General features: G+C 48.5%; 1 long non-coding RNA gene across 1 annotated transcript in view; it reads left to right on the plus strand.

Moving 5' to 3' along the window:
• LOC118544685 (uncharacterized) overlaps positions 1 to 24,270 on the plus strand; it is a 97,392-nt gene that overhangs the window by 58,149 nt on the left and 14,973 nt on the right. The gene's annotated exons all lie outside the window — the stretch shown is intronic.

A 24,270-nucleotide genomic window follows, 5' to 3' on the forward strand; every position in this document is an offset into this window, starting at 1 on the left:
GGTTCCTAAACCCCTCTGTCTTGTGCATGAAGCTTGGTTCTTTGGGCTCAGCCTGGAGAGGTGGGAGCAGGTGAGCACTCTCCAGGGGTAAGTGGCCCTGTGGTAGGGGTTAGATTCCTAAAGACAAGCTTACCAGGGCCTGGGAGGTCATGCCTGGCCAGCAAGGGGAGAGGTTAGAGGCAGCTGGGATGCAGTGGGCCAGCCTTGTGCAAACTTCCATTTCTTCAGCTCAAAACTGGAGAGAACCGTCCTGGGGCTACCACTGGGTGAATGGGCTAACTCAGGAGAAAGTGCTCACTACCTACAGAGCACATGCACACCTGGTTTAACAATGCCTGCCACCTGCTCTGCACCTGGCGTCTGTGTGCCCAAGTTCTGGATTCAAAGGGCCTGTGCTCAACTCCCAGTCCCTCCAGTCACAAGCTTGGGCAAGTCTACTTCTTTGAGCCTGTTTCCTCATCTGCAAAATGGGCACGATTCCAGTGCCTACCCCACAGGACTGGCAGGCTCGAACGGTCGTCTCTTTCCCCTTCCTGCCTCTATTTGCCGGCTTGCTGTTTATTGAGTATGTCTGGTAAGCCATGCACAGTGGGGGAACGAGGACCAGTATCCTTAGGAAAGATGCAGTCCTAGCTGGACACATGTCCACAGAGAGAGAGGCAGATAACAGATCACAAAGCAGCCAACCTTCTCTTCAACAAGCACAGTAAAACTCCCCAACTGGTGTCTGTCTCAGGAGCTGGGGATAGAAAAATGAATAAGAATGGTGCCCATCCTCAAAATGTCCAATAATGTCTGATAATATAATTCCCATCCACAATTAACTGAATGCTTCTGGGGACTTTGTGTGCCTCACTTCATGAATAATCCTCCTCCCACCGCATGCAGAAAGTCCTGTTAGCCCCGTTTTACAGACAACGATCCTGAGGCTCTGGAAGATTCACGTGGCCAAGGTCTAAGTGACTGCCACTCAGTGTCCAAAGTGCTCTAACCAGAGCCTGCCCACACTGTTGTAGAAGCTTGGGAATGACTTTCCAGAGCAGTGCAGGTTGTAGTGAAGGAAGAACAGTATTGGTGCTGTTTCTCGAAGGACTCAGAGAATCTCCAGCAGGCAAAGCCAAAGGGAAAGATACTCCTGGAGCAGAAACAGCATGTACAAAAAGCACCTGGGTATGAAAGAGTACAGTTAAGGGGTGTGTGTCAAGTATTTATTCTGGAATCTAAGAGGCTTTCAAGGTAGCAGTGCCTTCAGCTGTGAAGGGAGGCAGGGGCGAGATTATAAGGAGCTTTGAATGGCAAACTAAAAAGTGGAACTTCAGGAACCAGTAGGGAGCCACTGAAGATTGTTAAGCAGGGGGAGAGAGCATTGAAAAGATCATGGGCCAGTACAGGTGAGTCATACTGTCAGCGTCCTGGGTGATGAGGGAGAAGAACATGCACTGAGTAGGTTCCTGGAGGTAGGGCTTTCTGTTGGTAAGGAGGATCCAAGTAGGCCCACCACCCCAGTGAATGCAGCAGGTTGAGAGGGAAAAACAGTTGTTAAATGAAGCCATGAGCAGAGAACATGAAACCTGGAGCATTTCGATTCAGCCCAGATTTTCCCTGCACCCACTTCAGCACTGGGAACTGAAAGAGAAACAGCTAAGCAAGTGTATGATTTATTGAGCTGAGTTCCTGTCTCTCTTAGGCTCTCCAGCTCTGACTTTCCCACTATATTTAGATGTTCCAGAATTCTCCTCTGCCCAGGCATTCTCCACATACCCACCCTCACAAGAATGAGCACGTTTCCTGCCCCGCACCCATTGCCAACCCCACTCAGCTGCCTATCCCACCCCAAGGCTCAGGTTCCAACAGGAGTCTGAGGGACTCCAAGTGTCACAGCCCCCTCTTCTCCCTAGATCTTGATTCCACAAAGAACCACCCAGAGCCTGGTGTTATTCTCCTACTGAAGAAAGGAAAAGCCTGAATTATTTCTTTGGCTGGGTTTTTCACCATGACTGGTTTTCATTAGCTTCTCAAGTGGAAAATAAATTCTACCCAGTGGAAAGTTGCCACTTATATGCAAGGAGCCATTGTTCACTAAATATGTTTCATGCCGAATGACCCAAGCGCCCAGTCTGCTGGGGCTCCGGCCAGGGCCCTGAGGGAGTGTGCTTTGGAGACCTTCGTGGCAGGCCCTGTTGTAGGAGCCAGTGGCCGGTCTCCTCTTGTTAAACCTTCGGGGCTGAGGAAGTCTGAGGAACTTGAGCGTCTGCTGTGCACTGCCCGCCCAGTGTGCAGAGCTTGGACCCCCTCCTCAGCCTCTTGCTTTCAGCCCAACTCATAGCTAGCTGGCCCGGCAGAGAAGCTTCTCAAAGCCTCATCTGCCTCCTAGCTTCTCCTCACCCCAGAGCTAAAATCAGGGGTTAAAGAGAAAACTAAATGAGGAAAGGAGACCAGCCGATACAACTCCAAACCATGCAGCTTTGTGGGGCCCGAGGGGGCCCTCCTGGGCACAGTTCTCCGTGTAAGGGGCCAACACTGGAGGGGCTGAGACCAAGAGGGGTCTGGGCTTGCAGGCCAGTCCCAGGACATTGAGTGGCAGGTTCAGACACAGGTAAGAAGAGTACAGGCAGGAAGTGGAGACTGAGAAAGGAAGTGGGGAGACCGGAAATGGTCAGAGAGCAGGGTATAGAGAGACCGGAAGTGGAGAGACTTGGCCGGGGGGAAGTGGCTGTGGCCAGCAGGGGCCAATGTTGTTCAACGTTCCTTTGCCAGCTGGACTCCCCATGCAAGGGGACGGAGAGGATTGAAGTCTCTACCGGGAAAAAGTCAAGCCTGGAGATAATTTAAGCTTTCCTGGGACTCTGCCAGCCATTTCCAGGTTTTGTCAAATTTTCCACCTACTCCCTTTGCATGTGGAAGCTCAGCCTCCATCTTAGAAATCCTGTCCTCAAGCCCCATGGGCTTTTTTCAACTTTCTTCGTTATTCAGGAGGGTTTGTGGTTGAAGCTGGGTGGGATGAGGGGTTTATAGGAACTGGCTAGAGCTATATCCCTCTCCCTGCCTCCCATTCACCTCCACGTACACACACACTTGTGCAGGAGGCACTTCTTGAAGGATGGAGGCAGAGCATCAGGAATCGGAATGTCCTGCTTTGACCCCCAGAAAAACACCGGGCATCCAGACAGGACATATTCTCCACTGCTTGGGATGGCAGTAAGTCAGGATTTTTTTCCCTACTTTATTGGGTAAATATAGAACCAAATTACATAATATATAAAGTACTATAGGTAAAGGTATATTTAAATTCTCTCCTTCCAATCCCTCTCTTCTGAGGATTACTATTTAGATGTGTATCATTGATTTTTTTTTAATGCCTTTATTGATCTACTGGCTTTTTTCTCCCCAGACAAAACTAGGACACATATTTCTAAACTTGCTTTTTAAAAAAATTTAGCACTACATCCAGGCTATTTTTCCAGCTCATGAGATAGGGCCCTGACTTGTGTTTTTTTTAACAGCTGCATTGCATCCCATTGTGTGGATGTACCATTGTTTTAATCCACTCAGGCTGCTCTCACAAAAGTAACATAGACTGGGTGGCTTATAAACAACAGGAATGTATTTTTCACAGTTCTGGAGGCTGGGAAGTCCAAGATCGAGGCGCTGGCAGGTTCAGTGTCTGGTGAACCCCTGCTTCCGTGTTCAGAGGTGCCTGGCTTCTCACTGTCAGCTCACATGGTAGAAGGGGCAATGGAGCTCTGTGTGGTCTCTTTCATAAGAGTACTAATACCGTTAGTATGAGTACTAATACGGGCGGCCCCCTTATTAGTGCTAATTACATCATGGTGTCATTGGTGGGGAGGGCCCCACCGTCCTGATGTAGTCACCCCTCAAAAGCCCTACCCCCAAATACCATTACATTTGTTGAGTAAATACCATTACTCAACAAATGAGTTTTGGGGACACAACAGTTCTTTCTGTAATGATGAATGATTAACCATGATTTTATTAACCAGTCTCCTGTTGATGGACATTTAGGTTGTTCCCAAGTGGGCTTTAGTTGGTCCTGTTGGTTTGGTTTGGTTTGATTTTGCTGTTATGAGATGATGGTCACGGTGATGATCATGGTGCCCCTCCCCTGGGGTCTGACTGCCCCCTGGAGTCCGGCCGTGGCTTGCTGAGCCAGAGGAAATGTGTGTTTCAAGTACAGGGGGCACTGCCAGATGGCCTCAAAAAGATCTTGCAATTCACACTCTTTCAGAATCATCTTCAACCCCAAAACCAAAGGGTGATCATTTCTCAGGGAAAGCCTTTTTTTCGATTTCGTTTCACTTTTAGGTAAGACATGTGAAACTACTTTGTAAGCTCTAAGGTATTTACAGCTCAGGTGCTAGCTAGTGATGACTTGCTCCATATATTCTCAGTAATAGGGCTCCCCATCCCCCTTCTGCAGATTTTCCCAGGTCAGGGCCCAGCCAGGTTTCCTGGAAGTTCTTGGAGGGAGCGGGGAGGAGATGGCAGTTTTAGGGTCACCTCCAATTCCTCACTGAGCAACCCTGAAATCATTTTATTTGGGATCATTTTGTAATCTCATGCATGCTGTTCTGTCCCATGCCTCATTTAGTCACATTAGGACTGAGCTGTTTCTATAGCACGCGCACACACACACACACCCCTCACACACCCTTATTCGTATGTGTACAGACTACCGAAACCTTGGGAGAACCAGAAGGATTTACATCTTAGGATACATAGTAATGACATTGCAAAGTTCAATATGCCTATTGCTAAAACTTCCCCCAAACATTTTTGAAATGGGGGCTCTGGTCTTCTGATTTTTACTTGACCCATCTCTTTCTCCCCCTATTTCTGCTTGCTCTTAGAAAAACAACTGCCCCCAAATAATAATAAACCTTTCCCTTTTCTAATACACCAAAATTCAGTTCTCCCCAGCCTCTGCTCCCCCGTTTTGCGGCAGTAGGACAAGACAAAGGAGCCTTTCAGATGATGGGATCCACCCTCCTTAGAAAGGGGAGGTGGTGAGTAGCTAAACACGTTCACCCTTTCCCACACTAAACAGGTTCACTCTTTTAATCCATTCTCTACCCCGAGCAGAGTGTTCTTTAAAAAAACATAAATCTGATTAAATCACATCCCTGCTCCATCCCTGCTAGCTTCCCAATGCCATTAGAATAGAATCCAGGGGTGCCTGGGTGGCTCAGTTTGTTAGGCAACTGCCTTCGGCTCAGGTCATGAGCCCAGGGTCCTGGGATCGAGCCCTGCATCGGGCTCCCTGCTCAGCGGGGAGCCTGCTTCTCCCTCTCGCTCTGCCTGCCGCTCCCCCTGCTTGTGCTCTCTCTCTCTCTCTCTCTCAAATAAATAAAATCTTAAAAAAAAAAAAAAAGAATAGAATCCGAACCCCTTTCTGGGCCCACACCTGCACCTTTGCTGAGTCTTTCTCCTGCACACACAGCCAGTTCTGTTCTTAGCTCTCCAAGCATGTTTTAAGGTTCTATGGTATCCCCTTCCCTCCCTCTCCCTGCTTATCACAGACACAGGACATCAGTGCCCATGTAAGAAGGCCACTTGCTCCCCTCCAGCTTCTCTGCCCAGCCCTCATCCGGGCACACTGGATATCCTGTCCTGGGGGCAGGGAACGGGCTTGGATTGAGCACAGTCTTCCAGGTCTTTTGTTATGTACTCAAACCCAGGTTCTCAAACCCTGCACTCTTGTTCTGTGCATGGTGTCGCAATGGTCCTCTCTTGGGGTGATGATGGTCCCACGGCCCAGAGAGGGGGAGGGGCACGGGCACAGGATGACAGGAACCAGGAGAACCAAACATTTTAATGAAGGTAAGAGCTCATATTCTCTTAGCAAAGATGCTCTCACAAGACAGCGGCTTCTTTCCAGTGAACACTCTTCAGTTCTTGCATAGGGAGGGGTGGAGAGGGGTGTGGCCCAAGGAGCATCCCTGAGGGGTGAGGGCAGTTTCTAGCCTGCTCACTACTTGGTTTACATTGACAGGGGTGCAAGCCTGGAGAGCAGATGCAGGATTGCTCAAGATAAGGAAGACATTTTGAGAGACTGTAGATTAGGAAAAGAGGAAACGTGAAGCAAGAAAGAGAAACTTGAAGGAAAGAACAAAGATGTTTCAAGGGGATTTCTATAGCATCTTGCTGTATCATGACATCTTGGCTTCTTTCTGGGCGACTGGGGCAGTGTCCTCCCTAGCCTCCCACGGTGCCCCTCCAATGCATTCTCCATACACTGACAGTGACTGATCTGAAATGCAACTCTGATTGTCCCCTTTCTGTCTGAAACCTTCGATGGCTCCCCATGGCCCTCAGAACAAAGCCCAATCTTTCCAAGTAGCCGTGAGACCCTTCATGGTGTGGCAACTCGGGGCCTCTTTCTCTCTGCTCACCTCCCACTCTGCACTTGGAGAAGCGAGCTGCTACCCTTTTCCACCTCCCCGGCCCTCCATGTGCCAGCTGATTCCTCACCACTGGGCCTTTGCACAGCCACAGACCCACTAAACTCCCTGCCTTTTCCTCCATGAACTTTTCTAATCCTCACAACCACCCCGGGAAGAGGGAAGGTTTATCCTAGTTTCAGAGAGGAGACTGAGTCTCAGAGCATGGAAGTCCCCTACCAAGGCCACATGGCTTTAAACGCAGAGGAGGCAGGTTTTAAAACCAGGCCCGTCTGATGTCTGTGCCCTGTCCAACACACCACTGCTACCAGGGCTGGCAGTCTCAACATGGATGATGTGAACAGATGATATGTCTTTATAGGACAGGAACTTCTTAGTCCAGTCATTGGGCCACTGTACAGAACCCTGACTCCAGATAGTGTTGCTGGTGGGAGGAATCAAGAAGATTCTAGAAAGAGAAATACTGTATGATTCTACTTATATGAGGTCCCTAGAGGAGTCAAATTCATAGAGACAGAAAGAATGGTTATTCCTGGGGGTCAGGGGTGGGAGGAGTGGGGAGGTAGTGTTTCTTAGGTGAGAGCTTCAGTTTTGCAAGATGGAAGGAGTTCTGGAGACGTACAGTGGGTGAGGGCTGCCCAACAGCATGAATGTACTAAATGCCACTGAATTATACACTTAAAAGTAATTAAGATGTTAAATTTTGTGATGTGTATTTTACCACAATTAAAAAAAACTTTTTAAATCACATAATAAAAGTTACCAAGTTCATGGAAAAAAGTGAAATTGGGGCCTAACACTCAGAAATTTGGTCAATTGCATATTTAAAAGAGAGATAGGAACCTAAGAAAAATGGTAGCATGGTCTTACATATCAATGGTTAAAAAATACGTAAATGCTAAATAAATATAGTACCTCACTTTGAAGGAGAAAAAGAAAGATCCAGAATGGAGGTTCTCACACTTCTTGGTTTCAAGATTCCTTTACACTCTTGAAGCAGTAAGAACCCCAAGGAACTTATATTTATATGGTTTCTCTCCTATCAATATTTTCCACAGTCAAAATGAGAACTGAGAAACATTTAACAAACTAGAACACACAAGCACACATTCCTCCAGCCATCAGAGTTGTCACATGTCCTAGAGCTTCTGGAAAACTCCATGACACACTGTGAGAATGAAAGGGGAAAAGGCAAATAATGTCACAATATTCTGGTATGAAAATAGTTTTGACCTTGTGGGTCACCTGAAAGGGTCCTGCAGACTTGCAAACATTCCCAGGACACACTTGGAGAATTTATGATCTCTTCTAGAACTAACGTAGGGTCTTTAGTGGGGCCAGTGGAGAGGCTGGGAAAGGGGGAGGTGAGGTTATCCCAATGGGGAGTCATGCACCATCAGGAAGGACCCCTGAGGAGTCCCAGAAAGGCTGATGGATGCAGAGACAACCATGCCCACATGACCTGTGAGCAGTGTCCCCTGCCGCTCAGCCGCTGGATGCCAGGCTGCCCACACTCCACTGCTCCCTGGGAGGACACCTTTGGGACCTTCCCTGGGGCTCTGGGCAGCCTCCAGCACCAGCCCCTCCACCCCGGTCATTCCCATATTTGCAGCAGGAAGGAGCCTGAGAGTAGCTTTGCTGCCCACCAAGCTAGCGATGGCCGAGCCTTGCCCTGCTTCGCTCCCGCAGATCCCACAGCAGCGGCAGCCAGTTTAATAAGGCTTATTTAAAAACAAAAACAAATCAGCTTATTGTTAGTGTGAAATGAGTTGTGTTCGGCCGTAATCCCCCGTGGTCAGCCAGCACTCGGAAGCTATACCAGCTGTCCCGGTCCCCGCAGACCGCCTCAGTGAAGGTTACGTCCTCTTTTTAAATGACGAGAAGCAGAAATCCAGTAATGCATTCAGTGCAGTGAAAACTTAATCCCAAATATCATTTTTCCTCATATGAGGAAAGTTAACTCGCTGAAGATTCAATTCGACAAACACCGCCTCCGAATTGAGGTCATCCATTTACTTAATTGTCACATTGCTCCTTCTTGCACCGGCTTCTGACCAGCATGCAGGTCAAGCTCTCGGCTGGGTTTTATTCATCCGATGTTCTGGTCCCCTCCTGGTAAGTGAAGCCAGGATGGGGAAGGGATTGGCAGTGTGCCCCCACTGATGCCAAATGGAGCTCCCTGCGCACGCAGGCATTTCTGGGCCAGGAGGGGTCACAGGCCCTGGGGGTGTCAAGTGGCAGGCCCCTTTGGGGATGCTAGGATCCTGCAGGAGCCTCTCTTGCAGGGGGCTCCTTGGCCACCTGGGGGAGGTGGTAGAAGGGCTGTGGAGCCTGAAAAGAGGGGCCCTGCCCTGCAGAGTGGGCACTGTATGAGGGTTCTCTAGAAACAGAACCAATAGGAAGTACCTGGAGAGAGAGGTTCATTATTATAAGGAGTTGGCTCACAGGATGATGGAGGCTGACAAGTCCCAAGATCTGCAAGTTGAGTGGGCAAGCTGGAGACCACAAAAGCCAAAGGTGGAATTCCAGTCCAAGCTGGAAGGCCTGAGACCCAAGAGAACCAATGGTGTTTCAGTCCAAAGGCGGGCAGGCTCAAGACCCAGGAAGAGCCAGTGGTTCAGTTTGAGTCTGAAGACAGGAAAATACGGCTGTCCCAGTTTGATGGCAGTCAGGCAGGACGAATTCTCTCTTACTCAGGGGAGGGTCAACCTTTTTGTTCTATTCGGGCCTTCAACTGTTTGGATAAGGCTCACCCACATGATGGAGAACAGTCTTTGCTTTACTTAGGCTACTGATTTAAATATGTTAGTATCATCCAAATGCATCCTCCCAGAAACACCCAGAATGATGTTTGACCAGATATCTGGGCACCCTGTGGCCCAGTCTATTTGATACATAAAATTAACTATTGCAGGCACTCAAAGAAAAAGACAAAGATTATCTCCGAATCAAGAGGGTTACGGTGGTGCCCACTCTGAAACACAGGAGAGCTAAAAACTGAGTGCCCCATCTCAGACTGGTGGTGTTTCTGAGGCTGGGGCTTTCCTGAGTCCTGCAGCTGTGGGAGCTGTGACATGAAGAGAGGCTAACTTTGTAGGGGCTACAGGGCCTACACCATTAGAAGGCCAGACCTCTGGGCAGCCATCACCACTCCCGACCCTGGGATCAAGGAGGACCTGCCCCCAGCTGCCAGTCCTCTCAAGACAAGGCAACATTTTAGAGCAAGGTGTCTCCACTCCTGATTACATCTCTATGGCTTTATTGATTAGTGCTGAGTCTCCAGACAACCATGAGAGTAAAGGACATTCACTAAAAAGAAAAGGAAGGAATGAGAATTCAGAGAACCTGCTTGGAATCAGGTACCAGGAGACACTTTGCAAGTATCTCATTTAACAGGTGAAGAAGGTCATGGTGGCTCTCTTGTAATTAACTATGATTAATGGTTAAGCAACATGACTGAATACCTAGGATAAACCTGACCCTATGCTCTATAGTCTTAACACATTTAATCTGCTAATCACATTAATTAGAATAACCCCGAAGGTAGGGACCATTATCCTTCCCATTCTACAGATGAAGTAAGTGAGGCACATGGGCGTGAACTGACATGGGGTCATACAGCTACTGAGGGATAGGTCTGGATTTGAATCCAGACGGTCCCTCCAGAATTAACCACTCCATGATGCCCCCTCCTCCCCTAAGTGGGGTCCCCCATTGGGCCCCCAGGTTTGAATTATACACTGGGCACCCAGGGAACAAACTGAGGAACATGGCTGGGTGCTGGGCTGAGGGCACAGCTCAGGGGAGTGAAAAGCAGACTTCCTGAGGGATAAGAAGGAGTAGAGCAGCCTGCCAGCCTGGAACCCTCTGGGTCCCACCTTCCTCTTGCTAGGGCCACGGACAGCCTCAGGAAGAGGATTACTAGAAAATGAGGAGAAAACCAGACAGCCCCCCAAGCTAGGCTAAGGGGGCGGTGGCAGCTCTGACTGAGGGCAGGGGTATGGGCGCGTCCGCCTGTGGGGAGAGGAACAGGTGGGCAGGAAGCTGTTTCCTGTCTAAGGGTCTGCTAGCCTCCTGTGCCCCACTCCAGGCTCCCTTGTTGCATCTGTAAAGGCTGTGGTGACAGGGACTCTGCCTTCTTTCAACACAGCAGACAGTCCCTCAGCCCGGCGGCCCCTCCACTCCAAACTGCCGCAGTGATGCTTCCCAGGCCAGCTTTTTCCCTGGGGAAAACAGCTAAGTCTGCCCTTCAAGTCCAGAGCAAGTGCTGAATTTTAATTCTGGATTTAATTCCATGTGGGTTGAGCCAGGAGCCATTCGGAGGTGGATTAGCAGCCCTGACATGCAGCCTCTGGTCTTTGGGAAAAGTGACATAAGCCACCACCCACTAAGCCTGGCCCCCGTGGATGTCTCCCTATGACTCAGGTAGCGCTTTTAGGGAGTGACCCCTCTGGGCCAGTTTCACATATTTTGCGGATCACTCTGCCCACCCAGGAGCAGGGCTCAGCAACATGATGGGGAGGCAGCCAGAGAGGAAGGACGCAGCAGAAATAAGAGGTATAATACCAATGGCCATGGATTCCTAAAGGGGGAGGTTTTTCTCCTCGGGGCCCTTGCTGGGCACCAGGATATGCCCAAAGTAGAAGAGCAAAAGGGAGTTGAGGAATTGGGGCTTCTGTTAGTGTCTTTTGGAAAAAACAGAACCAACAGGAGATATATATATATAATCCTGAATTATATATTCCAGGCCAAAAGCCAGCAGGCTCTAGACCCCAGGAGAGCTGATGTTTCAGTTTGGGTCAGGAAAAAGCAGGAGGAATTTTCTCTTTCTTGCAGGAGGGTGAGCATTTTGTTCTATTCGGGCCTTCAACTGATTGGATGAGGCCCACCCACCTGAGGGAGGGCAATCTGCTTTACTCGGTCTGCAGATTCAAATGTTAATCTCACCCAAAACCATACTCACAGAAACACCCAGAATAATGTTTGACCAACTATCTGAGCCCAGCCAGGTTGACACATAAAATTAACCATCATAGGGCTCAAGGTAAAAAAGGAGAGGATACATGGCATAAAAACACCTAAGGGCTAAGCGAGAGAAGTCACCTTTGACCCAGGAAAAAAGCCTAATTGTCCTACAGTTGCTCCAGCCTGAGGCCAGAGCATGTGCAAAGCCAAGTGGCGCCGAGTGAAGAGGAGCCTGGGGAGGGTCCAGATGGAGGGGAGATATAAAATATGTACAACCTGGGCCATAATTAATCAACCAATTAATTAATATGTAAATGCAATTACCTTCTATTCTCTAAACAAAACTATTTATGCTGAAACCTCTCTTTGGGGACAAACATGGTATTGCAAATCATTCATTCAACCCTTCTAAGAATTCCAACTCATCTGTGGGGTGATCTTTTTCCTTTGTTCTGGCCGCTGCCGCCTAGGAGGCCCCTGTCTGAGCCACGCTTTCCTACAGGGTCTGCCTCAACCTCTTCCAAGGGCACCCCCGTTAGAGTGACGCTCACTAGGTCCCTGGTTCCTGGGGTGCTGTCACAGACTGGGCTGCCTGGCGTCCTGCCCACACATCATGCCCGGGAACACACACACCTACCACGTGGTCTGGATGCAGACGGCATTGGCCACGCGGCTGCTGGCCCTGCCCCCAGCTTCGTGGCACTTAGCCAAGCTGGCTGCTCTGGAGAGGTGGCAGGAGTGGCACTCCCCCTTGCTGCCCCTGTTTGCCTGATGCTACCGAAGGCTGCCAGCACCCTCTCCGGCGTTCCCCTCTGCCCTGGTAACCTCTTCTGGGCTGCCAGGGCCAATGTCATTTGTCGGCATAGAGTCTCATCAGCTGATACATTTTACCATTTTGTATTAGAGGATTTCAGTATTTTAATCACAGTGAGACTTCCCTAGTACATCCTCACCAAATCACAACCCTAAGTCAGAAGGACCTAGGGGGCATAAGGAAGGGAGTGGTAATAGAAAGGGACCAAATAGGAGGGGTTTCCTTACTAGCTAGACAGGAGCCGCTGAGTGAGGCAGCCCAGGAATCTGGGGCTAAAGTCCAAAATGTAGGTTTTGGCTCTGCTCCAGTAAACGCTGCAGGGATGCACTCCTGTGATTACATAGGTTCAGATGGGATGGAACTGCCAATTGGCCAAGAGAGCCTGGAACAGCCCGGTGCACAAGCTTATCCCGGTGGTTCTGTAAACTTATCCGTGATGCTGCCCCGCATTTCATGTGTGTGAAATTTTCCTCCTTTAACAGCATTACAGTATTATAATTAGCTAGAGATCAAGAGCGATTTTTATTTTTTTATTTTACTTTTATTTTTTATTTTATTTTATTATTAGATTTTTTTAGAGAGAGAAAGCACGTGAGCAGGGATGTGAAGGGGCAGAGGGAGAGGGAGAGAGACTCTTAGGCAGGCTCCACACCCAGCATAGAGCCTGACATGGGGCTTGATCTCATGACCCTGAGATCATGTCCTGAGCCAAAAGCAAGAGTCGGACGCTTAACCAACTGAGCCACTCAGGCATCCAAGAGCAATTTTTAGAATAAAACTCCAGTGTATGTGTGGAGGGAAAGAAAGAGAAGTGAAGGAAGGATCGTATTTAAGAAGATAAAAATCCCAGGGAGGAAAAGAATAAAAATGATAGCTATTATTCATCACAGAAGCTGGAATGGCGCTGTCCCTCCAAGCGGGACATCGGTAAGGAAGCTCTGCAGTTCTAATCAGACATGTGCGACAGTGACTTGATCCAGGGGGATAGGAGTTAAATGAGCAGCCAGAGAATGAGAGCAGATGCTATGACCCAAGTGCCCTACAGCCACACGGCCAAGAAAATGGACAAATAAGCCAACTCAAGTTCAGTGGACTCCTCCAAATTCTTTTCTCCCATCCAAAGCTCTGAGCCACAAACTCTGGGTCTGAGCCAGTTTCCAGTTAACTTGGCACCTCGCCTCTTCTCTGGCCTGTGGAGGCAGCCCTCACTGAGCTGGAGGGAAAGCCACCAGCAGAGGCCTGTGTCCTTACAGCAAGAAGGCTGGCTCCCAGGTGAGGGCTCCTCATCCCCCCCCGGGCTCGGCTGGGCAAGCTGGGCCCAGGGGTGTTCCCCTCCACCTGGGCCTGCACCCGTTCCAGGTGGGTGAAGGCCTGCAGACCTGGGTGGAGGCTAGAGAGATTCTGGAGAGGCTTCTGGTTTTAAAAGAGGCCACGCTGGGTTGATGATAAGGGTGGAAAAACATCAGGAATAGGAATCTGGGGTTTGCTTTGGGTCAGAGTTAGGGCTTCCATCTTCAGTGTGTAAACTGAAAGTCAGGAAGGGGGTTGAACTGCCTACCAAAGGATGTACCAACCCTGCCCCCTTCACCCCTCCAGGCTCAGTTCTCAGGGAAGGCCTGGGGATAGGATCCAATGCCCTTGACACGTATCAGGCTATCTCTGGTGGCAGTTAGGCATCTGCTTCCTACCCGCAGAAAACTCAGTCATGGACACTTGAAGAAAATAAAGGGCAACTGTTTGGGTCACTGAAATGCACAACGACCCAGACTCCTTGCCTCCCACGTCCCTAGACTTGGCTCCGGAGGCCAAGGGGTGGGGTGTGCCTTTCCCTGCCGAACCATCTGGGTCACAGCTTTGTGAAGTGTTTGTTTCTGAGCAGGCTGACTTAAGCAGTGACTAAGCTTGGAAGTCATAAAAGCTGGTCATAAACCTGTCAGTGAGGCTGTCGGCCAGGCCAGGATGCAGACCTCGGGTGTCTTTGCAGCTGGGCAAGCCCTCTTGCTTCCCCTCCTCCGAGCGCCCCGGGCAGTCCCTGCCTGAAGTGTCCCGAAACCCACAGAGCTTGCCAGGTCCTGTCTGGTGGGCCATGATGGTCCAGCTGGGGTCCACCTCGGACAGAGGGCAGGGCTAAGCCTAGGCAGGAAGAGGGGCCAAGATCAGTGTGACCAGATGACCAGGGCTCGGGCCTTCTCTGAAACCCTTTCTGAATCTATGGGCAAGAAGCCCCGGGATTTAAGGAAGGGGGTGTCTCCCCGGGGATTGCTAACTCAGCTCATTGCAACACCTTCTGCTCCCTGTGGATGGTTTTCACCAACAGTGACCACAAAACCCACAGTCTGAAGAGCCTGACCTCAGCTCAGCTCAGCTCAGCTCAGCAGTGTGCCTGGGGTAGGAAGCATCATCTCTGTAAGCCTCAATTTTGTGCAGCTCTAACATGGGAATGATAGTCTCACCTGCCCTGCCTGCCCCCGAGGCATCTGGCAAGGCTCAAAGGGAAGAATATATTCAGAGGATTCGAAGAAGGGCAAAGTGCCATGGAACAGAGAAGAATAACAAGTCTCTGAATTCAACCCTCAGACCTTTACCAAGTGCCAGCTTCACGCCAGACAACATCTGGGCCCTGGAGATGCAGAGAAGAGGGAGAGCTACAGTTCCTGCCCTCTTCAGGCCTAGCCCACAGCTGGATTCCTGGAGGAGACAAAAATGCATGCTAGTAGCAGCACCGACAACATTAATAATATAGCTCATCCACTGCGTGCTTAGCTGAGTACTTCACATACATTTAATCCTTGAATTAAACGCAGGACACCCATTGTTATTTCCATTTTGCAGATGAGGAAATTGAGGTCCAGCGGGGTGAAGTCATTTGCCCAAGGTCACTCAGCTAAGAAGGAGTAAGTTGTCTGATTTCAAAATCACTCCTGTCCAGGGGTACACCTTTTCTAGAAGTTTCTAGCACACACATTTTACCTAGTGTTTTTGTTTACAGCTTTTTGCAGCAGCCCAACCTGCTATGTATTTAAAAACAGACTGGCCTCCTTTTCCTGCTATGAAATCTTGAGCAAGTTCACACTTGACCACATTCTAGTGGCCTCTGGGAGAATAGTGACACCCATGTTGAGGTGCTTTCATGGGGAAGAAAGAGAAGATGCTGCATTACGAAGCACCTGGCTTCTGGAAAGCCCTCTCCACCTGCTCTCCCCCATTCCTCCTGCCCTCCTTCCTGCCTTCTCTCCTCCACGCTGCCTCAAGGAAGAGGCTGCCGTCAGCCTTCCCAGCAGACCAACTCCTGCTCTGGAAGCTTCTCCAGCTTCTTAGAGGACTCAGCCCAGCAAAGCTTAGCTTTTTGCACTTGTTAGAGTCAAAGGATAGTGGTGATGGGGCAAGACTCATTTCCCCGGGGCTCTGGCTGCCAGGAAGGTGGAGGGACTCTCTGCAACACAAGGTGTCCTTCATTCCATCAACAAGCACCTGATGGGTTCCTGCTGCTCAGAAGGCTCAGGATTACAGAGTAAAGCCTTGCCCGAGGGGCTCTCCTGCCCCAGAAGAGACATGTGCTCCTCCCCATGCAATAAGGGGCTGCAAGCACTTCTGGGGAAGTCTTCCTGAGCTGTCACTGGGGCACCAACGTAGGAGTGGGAGTTCTGCATTGGCGGGAGGGAGGAGGGAGATCAGGACTGGCTTCCTGAACCAGCTCCTCATTGTATGAATTAGAGAATGAGATCAGAGCTTGCCAGGCAAGGTGGGGGGGAGTGGAAACCATGATGTGGAGGCATTCAGGGAACCCCAGGGGATTCAGGGCGGTAGAGCAGAGGAGAGACCCCCCCAGGTTCAGTGTGGGGAAGCCAAGGAGCAAGCCGAGGGGCACCTGGCTGGAGAGGTAGAAGGGGGCAGATATTGAAGGACCTGAGGCTGTTCTGGGTGGTGGGGAGCCCAGAACACGGGGACATGGCATGATGAGATTCATCCCATGCACAGCGGGGACCAGGGGGAGGCTGGAGGCCTTGAAGTTTGAGGGCCACATCTGGGACAGGCCGGCCCTGGAGAGTCATTGTGTTCAGCCACCTGTTTCCCTTTTACTTGTTCGAGGATCAGAATCTACTCATCAAGGAGTAGGGCTTAATGAGTATTACTTCCAGTATTTCATGAGAACCTTGAAGGACCAACCCCATTCGTACACACACACAGAGCCAGTACAGAACGGCCAACATCAACCCCAGAGAGCAGCCATGTAGCCTCCTCAGTGGCCATGCCAGGCTGCCTCTCTTCCCAGCACACAGGGGCCCCCCGGGCTGGAGGATGGGCCTGGCGCTGAGGATACCTCCCGGTGGCTCAGCAACCATCCCCATATTCAGCTTCAGAGCTGATTCTTTTTGGCTCCACGAGCCAACTTTCAGGCAAGCATTTTTCATTTTCCCAAACCACTGGGACCCACAAGAAAATACTAAGAAAACTACTATTCAAGCTGCTTCTTCCTGGAGAAAGGGAAAACTTTGACCCCTCGTACTTTGTTTCCACAGCATCTAATTCAACTGTTCTTAAGCATGAGCATGTACAGGAGATCGCTTGGGGTCTCTGTGGCAATGCTAGGCCCCAGGTCCCACCTTCAGATGTTCTAGTGCCACCGGTCTGGAGTGAAGCCCAGGAACCTGCCTTTTAAGGTATCCTGGCGGTCACAGACCACACTTTGAGAAACCTGAGGGTATCAGTGAAAGCATCTGATGGCCAGGAAAGAAGAAATCTAAGTGTGCTGTAACTCTGCTGGAATCCCGGCCTCCAAGAAGGGGGCAGGCAGATGTTGGCCGCCTACTCAAGAGCCAACCCTGTCCCTGGTCCACCAATCCACCTCCTTTCTTGCTAACTAGAAGCCCAGCTCTGTTCAGGAATCAGGCAACCATGTGTCTCCTGGCAGGCCGCCCCCTCCCCGCTCTAGCCCCAGCCCCAGGGAATCCTGATTGGTCTAAATGAAGGGTTTTCAACCCTGGCTGCAGAGTAGAGTGCCTGGGGAGATTTTAAAGATACCCTTGAATGGAGCTGAGATCAGTTCAAACAGAGTTTCTAGAACTGGGACCTGGATGTAGGGACTTTTTTTTCTTTTAACTCTTCAGGTGATTCTAATGTGCAGCCTTTGTTAAGCACCAAACCAATCACGGTAGTAATTCCATTCTCTCTGCTGGTGATTGACTTAAGAATGTACACATGGCGCGGTTATGGCATAAAAGAAGGAGGTCTGCTCCATATTCTTCAAAAGGGATGTGAGGATGTTGTCTTTGGACCTTGTGGCCTTTGGACATTGTTGTGTGAGGTTGATGGCAGCCATCTTGTGATGGTGAAGGGACAAGCTTGCAAAGGTCAATACTGCAGTCCCCCTTATCTGCAGTTTTGCTTTCTGTGGCTTCAGTTACCCACAGTTAACCGCGGTTTGGAAGCAGATGATCCTCCTTCTGACATATTGTCAGCAGGCCAATAGTAGCCTAATGCCGTTCCAATGTCTATGCCACTCCACGTCATCTCATCACATAGGCGTTTTACCATATCGCAGCTTCACAGGAAGAAGGTAAATAGTACAATAAGGTACTTTGAGAGAGACAGACTACACTTACATAACTTTTATTATAGTATATTGTTATAATTCTATTGTATTATTAGTTATGTTATTGTCTTACTGTCCGAGTTTATGAACTTTATTATAAGTATGTGCTTATAGGGAAAAACATAGTATATATAGTGTTCAGCACCGTCTGTGGTTTCAGAGATCCACTGGGGGTCTTGGGGGTCTTGAATTATCCCCCATGGACAAAGCAGGGCTACTGAATGCTGAGGATGGCAGAGCAAAAATATGGCGAGAACCTGGATCTTGCATTTGCCACTGAACCGTTGCATTTGATATTGAACTGCTAAGTTAACCAACCCTGGAGCTGTTCCATCTCTGAACTTCTGGTTATATGAAATAATGAATGGCCCTTATTAGTTAAATCACTGGTTAGATCATTTTATTTTTGGTTTTTTTGGTTGTTTTGTTGTTTTACTAGCAAACAGCATTTTAGATGACACAAAAAGATGAGATTTTCTTTTTCTTTCTTAAAGATTTTATTAGGGAGAGGAAGTGCATGCACATGTGAGTGGGGAGAAGGGCAGAGGGGGAGGGAAAGGGAAAGGGAGAGAATCTTAAGCAGATTCCACAGTGAGCACAGATCCCTACATGGGGCTCAATCCCACAACCCTGAGATCATGACCCGAGCTGAAACCAAGAGTAGACACTCAACCAACTGAGCCATCCAGGCACTCTGACAAGATATTCTTTACATGACACAAAAAGACCAAGGTATTCTGGATACCAATTGCCCTTATAATGATGCCTTTCTGATCTTTCAGTGATGAATGTCCACATGGCCCTTCCTTAGGATTCCAGAGAGAACAGAACACCTTATTGATGAAACCTACGGGGTCTGGCACTGAAGTCAACCTGTCTGAGTTCAGATATGCGCTCCATCATTAATTAACTCTGTGACTTCTGATGATTATGTAAGCCTCCTCAGCCTCAGTTTGTTCATCTGTAATTTGGGGATAATTTTACCTATTATCTTTTTTGGATTTGACAACGGATTTAATGAGATACTATATGCAAAAATCCATTTAACAACAATATTGGTGCCTTTAAGTGTTACTACTCAGTATTGAGTCAAACAAGGGGAGTCTGAATTACTAGAACATTCCCAACTTCTCAGTAAAGATAACTCAGTAGTAAAACTAAATGCCTTTCTATGTTTATAATTGTAAAAGTCAAGAGAAAACCTTTGCCAGGCTCTCTCAATTCCTATCTCAAGCAATGTGGTCGCCTTTCCTCTTCCAGGGAATGGAATGAACATAACTTTCTATATCCTCTAACAAAACAGAGATGAGGGATGATCCACTGTACAGTTACCTGGGCACAGCACAGATAGACATGTCAGCACAAGCTGTTCTTGCCACTGCAAACTTGAATACTCAGAGGTCTAGGGTGCCTGTTTCCTGACACATGATTCATCAGGCTCAAGATATCCCGCAAAGATGCCTGTCTATCCATGTGTTGCTGTGATGTCTATCACCATGGTACTCAGGAATGCTTGGAGCTGCTGCCATTTTTTTTTAAGGAGAATCACAAATGTGGGAGAAAGTGGCTTCCTGGCCTCTGGGGCCTGTCCTGGTGAGGTGTGGCTGATAGGCTGAGGACCAGTCAAGGCAAGAAGTAGGTCAGCCTCTTCTGGAACATCCTGATCCCAGGCATGCACCAGAGTTACACATTCCAGTAGTTCCTAGGCCTACCCTCTCAAGAGCAGAGCCCTTTCCCCAGCCCCCATAGCCTACAGTATCTGTGAGCAGTATCCAGGCAGAGGTCCCCCCCAGGTGCTGGAGATACCTGCCTGGTCTCCCTGGGGTTCCAGCCTTTACTTTGGCCTTGCCAACAACCACGTGCTCACATACTGTTCAGCATGGCCAGCTCTGAGGGGTAGGATACAATCTGAGTAGGCGAGTATGTTCATGTTTTACTTTAATCACATCTGGTTGAATTTGTTGCAATGAGAATGTGTTCTGTGGGGGCGCCTGGCTGCCTCAGTCGGTAGAGCTGGCAGCTCTTGATCTCAGGATTGTGAATTTGATCCCCATGTTGGGCATAGAGCTTACTTGAAAAAAAAAAAAGAAGAAGAAGAAGAAAGAAAATGTGTTCTGTGAAATACTTCTTTATTTTCCTTAAAATGAAGGTAGGTGGGGTTAAGAGACCCTATCAGGCCTTGTTGGCAATGAGAGCTTCCTGTTGACCTAACTTAGATAGGGTCTTGGCAGCTTGGGGGAGGGAGTGGTACCCAATCTTCTTCTTTTCCTTCCCTTCTTGCTTCCAGACACTGGGTATCCACAGGCTGAACTCACCTTTGCCCCTTCAAGTCTTGTTTATTCTGTTCATGAGGCTTATTCAGAGGCTGCACTCAGACCCTAACACCAAAACTAATTCAGACATAGCACCTGGATGAAGCCAAAAGTTGCCACCAGTTGATTCTCTTTTCTACATGTCTCATGGTCTTGCTTTGACACCATTTCTGCCAGTGCCTTTGAAAAAGATTTCATTTGTGATACTCCAATAAACCCCCCAAGTTATGAGATATCCTAATTAATACCCATGTGCCCACCAGCTAGCTTAAGAAACAAAGGTTTAACCAATAATGTTGAAGCTCATCACACTCTCTCCTCCCCCTCCTCAAAGTAACCTGAATTTGGTGCCCACCATACATATCCATTGAAATTAAGTCTGGCTACAAGTAACAGAAACCACAAAACAGTTGCTTACATGAAGGAGAAGTGTATTCACTTTTGTAAAAAGAGATCTGGAGGAAAATAGCTCAGGGCTGCTGTGAGAGCTCCATGATGTTCAAGGAGCAGCCATCCAAAGTGACACTGCTTGCAGCATGGGTTTTTCCTCCCAGACTAAGATAGCTGCCAAGCTCCAGCCACCTTGTCTACCTCTGAGCCAGCAGGAAGGAGAAGAGAAGGAAAGAAGGGCATCTCACCTGCCTTAAGCAACTTCTTGAAAGTTGCATGCGATCATTCTTTTACATCCCACTAGCCAGGCTTAGTCACAAGGCCATACTCAGTTACAAAAGAAGCTGGAAGCTGTAGTTTTTATTCTAGCCGGCCCTGTGCCCAGTTAAAAATCTAAAAGTCTCCTTCTAAAAAGGAAACTGAGTGAAATTAAGTGGTCCCTGCCTCGTCATAGTCTTAACCAGAATGCCAACTTAGGACCTTAAATTATTGAAGATGCCTTTTTTTTAAAAAAATAATCTTTCTATATATTTAGTATACTTTAATAAAAAGTATGCAAATAAGAGGCACCTGGATGGCTCAGTCAGTTAAGGTTAAGCATCCAACTCTTGGTTTCAGCTCAGGTCATGATGTGAGGGTCTTGAGATAAAGTCCCATATTGGGTCCCACACTGAGCATGGAGTCTGCTTGAGATTTTCCGCCTGTCCCTCCCCACTCTGCCCCTCCCCCTGCTCACATGCTCTCTCTCTCTAAAATAAATAAATAAAACATTTTTAACAAGTATGAAAATAGGGGCGCCTGGGTGGCTCAATCGGTTAAGTGTCTGCCTTCAGTTCAGGTCATGATCCCAAGGTCTTAGGATTGAGCCCTGGGTCCAGCTTCCTGCTCAGTAGGGAGCCTGCTTCTCCCTCTCCTGCTCCCCTTGCTTGTGCGTGCTCTCTCTCTCTGTCAAATAAATAAAATCTTTAAAAAATAAAAATTAAAAACATGCAAATAATAAAGCTCAATGAATTTCACAAATGGATCCAGATATAGAATGTTACCAACACCTCAGGAATCCCCCCTCATAACAAGAAAGAGTCCATTATTAAATAAAATCCCAGGTTAGTAACTCTCTCATTCAGTGTTGGCTTGTGAGACATTAGTCCGCATTACTCCTTAGTCTCAAAGGGCTATGTTCCACTTTCTGTTCAGTAAGTATTTCTCCTGATGAATGGACAGAAACAGAAGTTGAACTTCCCTGAAGAGAAATCCTGACAAGGGAATATGTCCATGGATTTGGTTATAAGCCGTGTTAGATGCTGACAGATGGCATTTACTGTGCACCTAGTAGGTACCAGCAGCTGTACGGAGTCAAGATGCCATTCTTGCCGCCCTCCCCATTCCTGGATCTGCCCTTGACGGGACGTGTGTCCTATCACCTGAACTTGGCACTCGAGCCAGCTCTGCTTTAGGTTTCTCATCTGCAAAATGCGAATAATATTGTTGCCATGATCAAAAGAGGAAAATGTTGCCAAGGTGGTCTGTAAATACAAAACTGGACTTAAAGACCTTGCCCATTCCTTTTGGGAGACCGTTTCTGAGTTCTGCCTCTACGATTATCCCACAGCGAACGGCTCCATTTCTGTTCATGCCCCTTGACTCCCAGGAAGCAGGAGATACCACCACCTCCCCTCGCAGAGCTGAAGAAACATCTGGTTGAGGGAGCCAAGGGCTTGTTGTTTTTCCATTTTCAACTGGATCTGAGTTGTGACCCCTTTGCCCTGTGTTGCTGCAGCCCTCCCCTAAATTTCTGGAACACTGGGGCTGGCTCCGTGTTTTCCTTTTGTGCCACCCTCCTCCCTCCCCTTCTCACTTCTCATACTGTGCCAGCCCATATATATTTAGCTCTTTTAACCCTGCTCCATAAATCATGCCTGCAAGTCACATCCCTGAAAATGTTTCCCCTGAACTGCCTCCAAACCGTATGTAAAATACTTACCTTCCGGTAAATGCATCATAGCGAATTCAGTGTGTCACAGCTGCCTTCCTTACCAGGAGGAACACAACAGGGACACTGAGAGGAGCAGAAAAGGCGGGGCTCTAGCACTCTGTGTAGAGTGCTCTGTGTCCCCTCCCCCCGCCCCGCCGCAGCTCTGTTTTTTAAAGATGCTGAAACAGCATTGAAGGGCCTAGGGTGTAATTTATTCTTGGTCTCCACCATAGCAGTATAATCTGGTGATGAAGGGTTTGGACTCAAGCATCTGAGTGCCTGGGTTAATATCCTGGCTTCATCATCTTTTTGCTGTGGGATCTTGGCCAAGTCACTTAATTTTCTGAGCCTCCACATCCTCAGCTATAAAATGGGAAAGATGAGCATTGACCTCCCTGGGAAGTTATGAGAATTAAAAGAGATAAAGCCTACAAAGTTCTCAGCATGGTGCCTGGTACTTGGTAAGGGCTCAGTAGATGTGAGCTGTGGTGGCTGTATTTCCTGTGGCCTAGCCAGTATCTGTTCTCTTCATCATCATTATGAGCAGAGCCCTGGTTTTATGCTGGGTGCCAATATACCTCAATTTAAAAAATAATGATGATAACTTTTGCTGGCTTCCCCGGAAGCCCAAGGTAGTCACATGACACAGTTCTTGCCAAGGAGATACCCGCTGGAATCCCAGCTGATGCTCCCAGGAAAGGTTTTTAAAGGGAGTAGACAGAATTGGTGTGTGCCTATCTGCCCTTCTCCCCTTCCTCCTTTTTCTTGTTTAGGGTACAAAAGTGATGTCTGGCACTTCTGCAGCCATGTTTTGACTAGGAGTCAAATTTGAGAAGGGCAGCCATGAGTTCAGAATGATAGAACAGAAAGATAAAAGGAGCCTGGGTCTCTTCTCCCAGATGATGCTTAGAGCTGCCACATTAGCCCTGCAATGCCTCCCTATGAACTTTGTTACCAAATAAGTGAATAAATAAACAGCCCCCTATTCTCCTTATTTGTCAGGTTCCCATTACTAACAGCCATTCACAATTCTTAGGTGCTGCAAACATTAAACTCCTTCAGATGAGAGAGAATTCCAATTAGAGCCAGATGGGAATCTGAAGTAGTTTTCAAACTGTGTGCTGCAGAAGCTGGGGGTTCCACAGAGGACCCCCTCTCAGACTGGAGATTGGCATGGGGGAGTATGGGACCATGCTACTTCTCCCTACCCCATCTTTTTTTTTTCCAACTTTGTTTTAATATATTGTAGGGAGAGAGGTGACCCAGTTCGTTTTTGTTTAAAGAATTCCAGGGCAAAAAATAAATTAATAATAATAATAATAATAAATAATAGAAGGTTTAGAAACCTCTGTTCTTGTCCAACCGCCTCATTTTACAGATGAGTGATCTGAGGCCCCAAAAGTGAGGTCATTTGCCCAGTCAAGCTCAGCCAAGCAAAGCCAAGAGGAGAACCCAAGTTTTCTGCTCTTTCCGGGGGCCCTGCCAAGGGCTGGAACTGCCACAGAAACAAAACAAAACCAAACCAAAGGCAGATCCAAAGAGTTTACAACCCCTCACAAAGCCCCAGCTGCCTGAGCCCTGCTCAGCTGCCCACTCTGGGGGGAATGGACAGACCATCCAGTTAAAACTGAGGAGGGCCAGGAATGCCCTTCCAGGGCCCTGGGCAGCCAGTCCGCCCTTCTGCCGAGACAAAGTTGGACCCCATTCCTCTTCTCTCTCCATGGCAGTGCATTAATTGTTTATTTTTTTTTAAAGCGCCCACACACGAGATGCGTGGAGCAAAGAGAGTGAATGGATGGTGTGAA

Source organism: Halichoerus grypus, chromosome 7 (genome assembly GCF_964656455.1).
Source record: "Halichoerus grypus chromosome 7, mHalGry1.hap1.1, whole genome shotgun sequence".
Lineage (NCBI taxonomy): Eukaryota > Metazoa > Chordata > Mammalia > Carnivora > Phocidae > Halichoerus > Halichoerus grypus.